Source organism: Rhamphochromis longiceps, linkage group LG7 (assembly GCF_057381845.1).
Source record: "Rhamphochromis longiceps isolate RC_006_pf linkage group LG7, R_longiceps_female_GT1.1, whole genome shotgun sequence".
NCBI lineage: Eukaryota > Metazoa > Chordata > Actinopteri > Cichliformes > Cichlidae > Rhamphochromis > Rhamphochromis longiceps.
The window spans coordinates 50676939-50688074 of NC_140563.1; the positions used below are offsets into that span (position 1 = coordinate 50676939).

Consider the following 11136-nt stretch of genomic DNA (forward strand, 5'->3'; position numbering starts at 1 on the left):
TGTACCAAGTCCACACAAGTCACCACCGATGCATGCTCAATAAAACGGGCGGAGTGAGAACACATCCGGGAATTTTTTGCGTTCTCAGCTTGATGCGTACTTCGGATTGGAACAGTACTTGGTCTCCGACTGATGACGTATCACGAGTACACGAGAACGCAAGTACGCACAAGTACGCATATTGAGAAAGGGCCACAGTGCGAAAATTACCATAATCATCATCCCGCGCAACACGCACTCTGCTGTCACAACCATGGCCCTGGTCATAGAAAACACATGTGTAGTTACCATAGCAAAACATCAGGAAACCACCTGTGGGGAAACAAACCTATAAACACTGCAGTAACAGCACTATAGAAAAACAAACAAACAAACAAAACTGTGGAACATTCCTTCAAAGCAAGAACATTTTCATGAAACAAGCAGGTGGCGGACTCTTGACCAGAAAAAGTTTCAAGTACACATTGTGGATTTAACAAAGTAAAAGCTACCAGTCCACAAAGAGTCAATATTCAGGCTTAACGCCACTCGTGGTCGGAGAGATCCTGAAACAGGGTGAGGACTCGAGGGTTCTTGTTGGAAAGATGCTTCAAGTTTTTGTTTTCTTTTTTGGTTCCTTTTTCTGGGTTTATGGAGAAGAAACACCTGTAGAATAAAATCATATAAAAGCATATTAAGCATTTTAATTGATCAGTTAAAAAATAAGTACAAGCATATACATACAGGGAGTGCAGAATTATTAGGCAAGTTGTATTTTTGAGGAATAATTTTATTATTGAACAACAACCATGTTCTCAATGAACCCAAAAAACTCATTAATATCAAAGCTGAATGTTTTTGGAAGTAGTTTTTAGTTTGTTATTAGTTTTAGCTATTTTAGGGGGATATCTGTGTGTGCAGGTGACTATTACTGTGCATAATTATTAGGCAACTTAACAAAAAACAAATATATACGCGTGTGATGGAGCATTGTCCTGCATGAAAATCATGTTTTTCTTGAAGGATGCAGACTTCTTCCTGTACCACTGCTTGAAGAAGGTGTCTTCCAGAAACTGGCAGTAGGACTGGGAGTTGAGCTTGACTCCATCCTCAACCCGAAAAGGCCCCACAAGCTCATCTTTGATGATACCAGCCCAAACCAGTACTCCACCTCCACCTTGCTGGCGTCTGAGTCGGACTGGAGCTCTCTGCCCTTTACCAATCCAGCCACGGGCCCATCCATCTGGCCCATCAAGACTCACTCTCATTTCATCAGTCCATAAAACCTTAGAAAAACCAGTCTTGAGATATTTCTTGGCCCAGTCTTGACGTTTCAGCTTGTGTGTCTTGTTCAGTGGTGGTCGTCTTTCAGCCTTTCTTACCTTGGCCATGTCTCTGAGTATTGCACACCTTGTGCTTTTGGGCACTCCAGTGATGTTGCAGCTCTGAAATATGGCCAAACTGGTGGCAAGTGGCATCTTGGCAGCTGCACGCTTGACTTTTCTCAGTTCATGGGCAGTTATTTTGCGCCTTGGTTTTTCCACACTGTTACTTTCTTTTTCTAGACGTGTCTTGAACGCGACAAAAAATTGGCCCACTCCCGCTCCACCAAAACAAGAACCCAAACAATAGTATCTTCTAAAATGCTAAGCAGCCATTTATTTGCTTCAGCAGTGAGCAGTGCCAAAAATAACAAACAAAACTCCCTAATGGTCCCTATGCTGTCCTACACAAAATGAAAACCAAACAAAAGACAATTCACTTACCTAACTTTCTACATGAAAAACAGGAGAAAACTTAATCAACAAGACGAGACAGAAGTAAAACTGAACACACTCACATGAGACGCAGACCTTCACAATAAAACAGGAAATGAGAACACTACACCAAGACGCAGACCTGACACTGAGAGACAGACAGAATGACACATGGAACCTGAACTAAACTAAACGTGAGATACAACCGAGAACAAATCCTTAAACATGAATAAACAGAAACATAGAATTCTAATAGTAATAAACATTATAATAATAATACTCATAGTGCCCAAAACCACAACAAACATTCAAAAATAAACTAATCAATCAAAACTCAAAATACTGGGTCGAAACTGACCCAGAACCGTGACAACACGCTTCTTGCGACCCTGTTGACTATTTTGAATGAAACGCTTGATTGTTCGATGATCATGCTTCAGAAGCTTTGCAATTTTGAGACTGCTGCATCCCTCTGCAAGATATCTCACAATTTTTGACTTTTCTGAGCCTGTCAAGTCCTTCTTTTGACCCATTTTGCCAAAGGAAAGGACGTTGCCTAATAATTATGCACACCTGATATAGGGTGTTGATGTCATTAGACCACACCCCTTCTCATTACAGAGATGCACATCACCTAATATGCTTAATTGGTAGTAGGCTTTCGAGCCTATACAGCTTGGAGTAAGACAACATGCATGAAGAGGATGATGTGGACAAAATACTCATTTGCCTAATAATTCTGCACTCCCTGTACACATACACAGTCATGGCCAAACTGCAACAACAATTGGTTTCCCCAAATTCAAGACAAAATATAACGAAAATGCTTTGGGAAGTGAACACTGCATGGTCAAAAGTATTGGCACCCTTCACAACAAGTGTTTTTTGCAGTGATAAATCACACTTTTGCATTTTAAAAATCCAGCGCAAAGGTTATAGATAGTCAGACGTCAGCTGAGTCTTCGTCTGGCCCCGAGTCTTAGCCAGGCTTGGACCCAGATTCAGACTGTTATTTTATAAAAACAGTCTTAATCCGGGTCCAAACCCAGCCAAGAGTCAGAGCCAGACCTGGATTCCAGCCACCTCAGAGCCAGACTCCAGATCCCAGAGTCTCAATCACAATTGTTGTAACGCGAGATTCTCAGGTCTGAGAAATAAGAAAGACATATTTGCCCACCTTTGAAGAACCTCCAGAGTGAAAGCCAGCTCAGATAATGGATGTCAAAATTGTAGTAGCTCTCGAACATGATGCACAATGCAGAAATGAATGAGGATATGTTTGTGCTGATGAGGTTCCGATCAAGACTCAGCATGTATCTTCTTAAGGAATAGCAGGACTGTCCTGTGAACCAATTATTTAACAGGTTATATTAATAAGCACTGCAGTACATGACATTCTATAAACAGTGCAATTAAAAAAAGAGAGAGAGCTATGAAAAAGACTTACTAAGGACAATAATAGTGGATATCAGAGACACTTGCTCCAGTTGCACCTCATCTGCCAGACATGTATCTTCTACATGGAAAACTCCTCCTTCTCTTCAAAGTAGCTGAACAGAAGCAGGACCACCTCTTTCACCTCATCTGAGCAGCCACTCTGCGGTCCCCGTATCCTCTTAAGCCTTGCATCAGTCTGAAGGAACGTCTTGGTTTTGCTGACACCAACTGTAGTCATGTAGTCCAGAAAGACCTTTTCCCCTTCAAATCCAAGTAGTCTATATAATAGAGGCAGGAATTAGCAGCTGTCCTTGCAGTTTAAGGTAAAAGAGACACATGTTTCTGAGATAAGACTGACCATCATTCTCTGGCATATCACTGGCTGAACTAGCAGATAACATGGTTTTATGTGTGTTTTCTTAATAATCTGTACTGTCATTTGGGGGCTGAGGGTGAGATTATACATGTCATCAATACCATCTGGGGAACATGCTTTATGCTTCCTACACTTTTTCCTTACTTTTTTGTAAACACATGCATACAACCATTCTATAATACTGGACTTATTTTTCTACTAAGGTTTGAACTTTGAGAGTGTTTAAACAAGAGAGAAAAGTGTGAAAATGTCCATGCTTGTCTGAGAAAAGTGTATAAAGTGTGTAGTGAATGGTTTTACAGCCTTAAAACATCTATAATAATTGTAAAAAATAAAGCTGGCTATGTTTCACCTATGGCGGGTTATTTTTTAGAACGTAACTCCCGCGATAAACGAGAGAACACTGTACACACCCTCTTAATGTGACCAATATCCTTTTACAAAACACGCAGGTGACCATTTTTAGTATTTAAAACGTTTGCCCGTGCTTTTCAGCTGAACTAGCATGCTAGCGCTAAGTTATCAAGTATTAGTCTAAATATCAACTGGTGCTAGTGATGTTTTGTATGGGCAGAAATCTGTGCCATCAGAAACTGAATTTGAATAAGTTAAATTTGAATTTGAATTGCTCAGACTGAATCTGAATTGTAACTTGAATAAATGCTTTTGAAAACTGAATTTGAATTAGTCTAATTTGAAATTGAATTTATGGTTTGAAAATGATCATCACTAAATTGAAATTGAATTTTATATTTTGAAAATGAATTGATTTGCTTTGAAACTGCATTTTATCCTTTAAAAATTCAGCTCTCGAATAATTTCAGTTTCACTTCTCACCATTCAGTTTCAGTTCTACAATTCAATTTCAGTTCCAAAATTCAGTTTTTTGGAACTTACATCCGGTTCCAGTTCAAGCGCAGATTAATAGAACTACGTTTTACTAGCGGACCGAAAGTGTTACTGACGGGAATCTACAGCGTCTTGAGCTGAATTAAGACTTCAGAAGTCATTTGTCATGTCGAATGACCAGCGGATGAACTCTCAGGTTGGTAATAAATGTATTACATGTATAAGACCAAGCGTCATGTTAACAAATGATAGCCGTAAGGTAACTTTTATGCTTATTGTAGCTGTTAGCTAAAATCGCTAATTTAGCGTAGTTTGCCCTGAATTCAGCTTTGACAAACAAATATGATCTAGAGCAGGGCGATATGGCCAAAAATATTTATCACGATATATATTTGAAAATTTGCGATAACGATATAACCGACGATATAATTGATGCGAGACAAAATACAACTCCACAACATTACTAGCGCAAAAAGACAACCTTCCATTTATTTTCACTTAAACAAGAAGCTGGTTTTTATGTACATTAAAGCTTTATAAAAATTTAACAGTGCAAATGCAAATTCCTTGCTGAAAGTTTAACCAAAAGGCATTTCCAGTAGAAATGGGCTGACATATCCTGAGCATAACCATGTATAATATCCACTGAAGTTAAAAAGAGGTGCTTTGCAACATTAAACTGCAGTGTGCAGTACGTATTTTTTGGACCATAAGGTGCACGGGATTATAAGGCACATTAAGCGAAACAAAGCAGTCAGATAAATCAAACTTTATTAAACTCATTCTTCTTCCTTCCTCCACTTCTGTACCATTGATTCATTAATGTTGAATTCTCTGGCAGCTGCTCTATTCCCATGTTGTTGCAGTATATTAATGACTAATCTCGTATTGTGGATGGATTATCTCAGTTGTTCTCCTGACTGAAGTTTGGTCCGTTTACAGCATCCTGCCATGCGATTGCATTTGTCTCTAACCATGAAGAACCTTCACGTTAACTTTTATAAGTGGAAAAGTGTTAGTGTTCGTCCTCCAGCTTCACTGTTTATGTTATGCTAACATAGCTGTGTCGCTAGCGATCACGTAGCACATCATTATATACCAGCTAGCCCAACTTCAGTAACCCTACAAACGTCACTGCTGTTTAGTTTCCTGTCTTCATTTATGTTGGAAGTGATAGCAGAGCTGTACGTTTGATTTTTTTCAGAAATCTCTCAGTCAGAACATGCAATATCATGCTTAGGTAACTAGCGAAACTAGCGAGCTAACTTCCGCTAGCTTCCTGCTAACTTCTAACTCCGTTAAATGTAATAACTTTTGTTTTCATGGATGCCTGGAAGTTAAACTTTATAGTTACACCTGGTAAAGCAGCAATGCTGATCGTTTTATTAAAGATGAAAGAATTTAGACAGTTTTTAACTCTAAGTGATGCTGCAGTGTTGTTTGACCTGAAACATACCGGAGTTTAGGACCCAGATTACTCCCAGATTTAAGAGCATCTTAGTCCGACAAATATGACAATAACAACGGCCGCTTGCATGTTCTGCAAAAAAATGTGCTTTGTTGTGTATCTGACGGACAAACACCAAACCAGTTCCACATCACGGAAGTTGCACCATTTTTACAAACCAATTCTGGTTCATCTGTTTCACTCAACAATCGGCCATGTGCGTATGAAAACAAAGGCACTGCGCATGCGCGTTTTACTCCCATTCTATCGCGATATTTCATTTTCCTATCGTTGCCTAACATTATACCGGTATTACCGTGAACGGTATAATATGGCCCAGCCCTAATATGATCGACTGTTTCTAGTAGAATTCCAAAGTTGTCATCTTGTACCCTCTCAGAGTACCCCCTCTGTATGCTTGCAGAGACCCCTACAGTAGGGAAACATGCAAAACGGTGTCCAAACCTTTGTATTTTAGCTTTATTTATGTCTTACACAGCATCCCAACTCTTTAGCTAACTTAATAACTTTAGCTAAAGTGAATAGTTAGCCTAATTCATTCAACATGTCTTTCAAGTAAAGCTTAATGAAGCACTGCACAGAACTGCAGAAATGGTTCATGAGAATAAACAATTGGACACTAAATACAGAGAACTGGAAGGCCGAAATAAAGACTTGGAAGAAAGGCACAAGGAAAGTCTCATGAACCAACAGAAGCAGCCCAACGTGGACATCATAAATGAGGGCTGGGAAATAATGTTTAATCAAGCTCAGCAGCGCATTGCAAGCCTGATGACAGAAAAGAAGCAGAACAGCCATAAGTTAAGAACAATGTCCTGCCAGCTTCAACAAGCACAAGCTGTTAATCAGGAGCTCCATGGGAATCTCCAAGACGCTGAGAAAAAGAAGCAGGAGATGCAAGTACAGCTTGATGAAGCCCAGGAGAAAAACCAAGAGCTTCTTCAAGAGAAGAAACAGCAGGACATAAAGGAGAAAGACATGGAATGCAAACTTCACAACATGAAGAAACAAAATGTCTTGCAAATAAATGTTACGTTTCGGTGTTGTCAGTGTGTTGTTTTTGGCGTGACTGTTATGTGTTTCCTGTTTTACTTTGAAAGTCTGTGTTATCTTAGTGTTTTCAGTTTACGTTTCCCTGTCTCGTCAGTTCTGAGTTGCCCCAGCTGTGTTTCCCTCTTGTTGTCCATTTTCCTGATTGCTCCCTCTAGGTATTTAAACCCTGTGTTTCAGTGTGTCATGGTTGCGATCTCCCCCGTGTTGTAAATAGTTCGGTGTTTTGTTGTAAATAAATAGTTGTAAATAAATAGTTTGTTGTAAATAGCTGTAAATAGATTTGTCGATACTTTCGTTTTGGGATTTTGGTGGAGAGCCTTAGTGGGTTTTTTTCTGTGGGGTTTTTTTTTTCTTTATTTTTACTTTTTTCGTGTTGCACTCCGGTTGCCTAGGCCGGGGTGTAACATAAAGATTAATGAAGCACTGCACAGAAATGCACAAGTGCTTCATGAGAAGAAACAACTGGACACTAAATGCTGGTGAACCAACAGAAGCAGCCCAACATAAATGAGGGCTGGGGAATAATGTTTAATCAAGCTAAGCAGCGCATTGTAAGACTGATTATAGAAAAGAAGCAGAACAGCTACCAGCTTCAACAAAAACCAAGAGCTTCTTCAGGAAAAAGAGCAACTGTAAAAAATGCAGGGAAAGACACTGGATCATAAGGCGGCATAGCCTGGTCTTCCTCCACCGCTTTTCTCATCTCCTCACCCCTATACCTCCCCTCTTGCCCTTTCTCTCCTTCCACCTCTCCATCATTCTCCATTTTTTCTTTCTCCCCTCCCTTCTTCATCCTTTTTCTTTTCTTTTTTCCCCCTCACCCCCCCAACTAGTCAAGGCAGGTGACCCTCCCTGAGCCTGGTTCTGCAATAGGTTTCTTCCTTTAAAGGGAGTTTTTCCTATCCACCATCGCCGAGTGCTTGCTCAGAGGGGATTGTTGGGGTTTTCTCTCCTCCTTTCTCTTTCCTTCCTTATATCCCTTTCTTTTCACCTCCCCTCTTCTCTCCTACCATCTCTCCTCATCCTCTCCATCACTCTTCATTTTTTCTTTCTCCCCTCCCTTCTTCATCATTTTTCTTTTCTTTTTTCACCCTCACTTAACTTATTCTTGACTAACAATAAACACAATCAACCATATTTTTACTCGTGTCAAATCAATGTCTCTTCATTCAAGAATAATTCATCTTATGAATAAAAGCAGCAAACGGGTAATAGCTGTGTGTGTTGGTGGGGCGGCATATTTACGTTTTACATTTTATAGTATCTGTCGTGATCTGCTGGTTTGACTCATCCAATAAAGAAATGCATTATTTAGACTGGTGAAAAGCACAGATTTTATTCACATTTGGATTAAAAAATTAAATAGATGAAAGAACAATTGAACATAGTCTTAAAAAAACAAACCAGAAACATGAAGACATTGTAGATACATAGCTAGGACCAGAGTCTAGGTTTGCAAGAGCAGTTTATACTGGTAATCTGAAGTAACAGACCACTGTGAATTTGGAACTGCTGGCTGCAATGGAAAATGGAATGAAATGTACAGTTTCAGCACTTAAGTCGTTGGATCTAAATTACAGAAGGAATTAAATAAGACATCATCCATCTTCTTCCGCTTATCTGGGGCCGGGTCGCGGGGCAGCAGCCTAAGCAGAGAAGCCCAGACCTCCCTCTCCCCAGCCACCTCCCCCTTTCAGCTTGTCAGGCGGAAAACCAAGGCATTTCCAGGCCAGCTGAGAGATATAATCTCTCCAGCATGTCCTGGGCCTGCCCCAGGACCTCCTCCCGGTGGGAGATGTCCGGAACACCTCACCCACGAGGTGCTGAGGAGGTGTACTCATTAGGTTATTATCTTCTGTGGATAAAAAGCCAGCTGAACTCTTCACTATTCACCAGTCAGCTGTGCGTTGGTAACTTGGTGCTCAACCTTTTTTTCACTCTTACTTCATGTTACCTGACCTCCTCTTGTCTCCATTCCTATTTCTCTCCCTGTCTGTTCCTTGGCTGGTAAAATGTGTTGGGTAAAAGCGGGTGAATAGATCAAAATATGATCTATTCACCCGCCAACACTGATACTCCATACTCCTTTGCTATCTATTTTTGTTGATTTATTTCTTGGAAATTAATTGGAAATAATTCCAGTTCATTTGTGAAAAATCTCTGAATACTTTTTTGTTGGCTGTGAAGTCTGTTTTATTTATATAACATGTTTAAAACAGAATTTGACTCATGGTTTAAAGACAGACACATTTAAATTACAGGTACTGAAAAAACATTTTGAAAATATAATAATATAATAATAGCTAAAAGGTGTGTTATATTGTGTTAACTACAACTATTATTAGGGGCAGTAAAAATCTGTGATACATAGACAAGGACATGAGAAGCCAAGCAGGAAAGATAAGGGAAAGGGAGAGGGAGAAAAGTGTGACCACCTTTGTCAAGAGCCAAACGAGGAACGAAAGGCTTTGCTGAAACTTTAAACAACACAAACTGGAACGTGGAAAACATATGAAATGTTTAAAGTGAGAAATTTCAGTATTTGATGGAAAATACTTGCTGATTTTGAATTTGATGGCACCAACCTCTTAAAAACACTGAGACTGTGGCAACAAAAGGCTGGAAAAGTAGGTGACATTAAAAATTGACGGATATATGAACAATTTGCAACTAACTAGGTCAGCTGCCAACATGTCAGTAACATGACCGGGTACAAAAAGAGCATCTTAGGTAGGCAACAGTTTGTCAGAAGCCAAAATGGGCTGAGTTTCACCACTGATCTTCAAAAACTGTATACAAATTGTGGAACAATTTCTGAATAATCTTCCTCAACACAAAATTATTTCAAAAGAGTCAGAGAATTTGGAGAAATCTCTGTGTCCAAGGGAAAAGACTGAAATGAGATGCAAGGAAGAAGCCATATGTGAACCAGAAACACAGCTGACTTCTCTGAGCCAGAGCTAATTTTAAATAGACTGAGAAGTAAAACTGTTCTGTGGTTAAGTGAACTGTCCATGAACTGTCAAAAGCCTTCATCACTGATGGTATGGGGTGCACATGTGCTGAAGATATATAAAGATTTTAGATTTTAAAAAATGGGAAAAAACAAAGTACAGATGAACAGAATATACCGATAAAAGCAGAAAACACATGGGAAAAGAATCAAAGAAAAAAACTAATGACCTCACTGTCAGTGACATTGAAACCAGGATGTTTAACATCATCTCAAAGTGCATCCTGAAGGTGTATGGTGTATGTCTGAGAGATAATTTGAAAGAAATTATGACTTCTTCTCTTTCATTGAACGAGAAATAGTGAATAACTTAAGTGCTGGCTTCTGGGGAATGTAATTTAACAGGTTAATAAACAAAAGTAGCACATTTGTTGTTTGATGCATCTGATATTAACTGCAGGTGGTGAAATATCAGACCAATAATTGATTAAAAGTGGCTAAATTGAGTCAAACCATTTCCCATGAAGGCCTTTCCAAAACACAATAAATGCAAAATAATTTCACAGGGTTTTCAGCTACTATTTGCTGCTCTGGTGCACTTTTCTTTTATGATTTCTTTTTTCTTGTGTTGAATTTAAATGCTGTAGATTAAGTATGCCATTGGAAAATAAGGAGTGAGACAACAAAAAGAATGAAAGTAATGTCTGGATTTCGCCAGCACAGACTATATGTGAGCTCAGAAAATTGCTCTGGTGTGTGTGTGGCCTTCCTCACTGTTAACTACTGGTAGTGGGTCATACTAGAGGAGCAGTGGAAGAAAACCACACCATCACTTCTTCTAACACAGGGCCTTTATTATTTTCACTCTGAATTAAAGTTTGAGCTCATCATGTGGTTTGTTTGCATTGCTGTTAGCTTACTCTTCTTGTTTGTCAAAATGCCTTTAAACCTAAGCTGTACTTTGTACTATATAGAAAATGACAAAATTACTCACAAAAATGCTCATGTTGAAGATGAGAGCTGAAAAATGACCAATCATGCTATAATCAATCCATAAGCAACAGTTTGAAAAATTACTTTATTCAAATAAATGTTTGCATGTTTGCACACCAACTCAAAAGATGACCGGTTATTACCTTACTGCTGCCAACAGCTGACCACAAATGAAGTACACTCACTAATTAGGTAAAGCTTGGTAGTGCTAGGGTAGGCTTACTTTTGCCTTTAGAATTGCTTTAACTCTTCGTGGAACAGATTCAACAGA

General features: G+C 39.2%; 1 long non-coding RNA gene across 1 annotated transcript; it reads right to left on the reverse strand.

Annotated features, from left to right (window-relative positions):
* Window positions 1-397: 397 nt before the first annotated feature.
* LOC146666229 (uncharacterized) lies at window positions 398-3377 on the reverse strand. Its single transcript, XR_014912431.1, has 3 exons — window positions 3184-3377; window positions 2914-3078; window positions 398-645 (listed from the first exon to the last, which is right to left on the reverse strand). It is a non-coding gene; the product is annotated as an uncharacterized LOC146666229 (long non-coding RNA).
* Between the last annotated feature and the right edge of the window lie 7759 nt (window positions 3378-11136).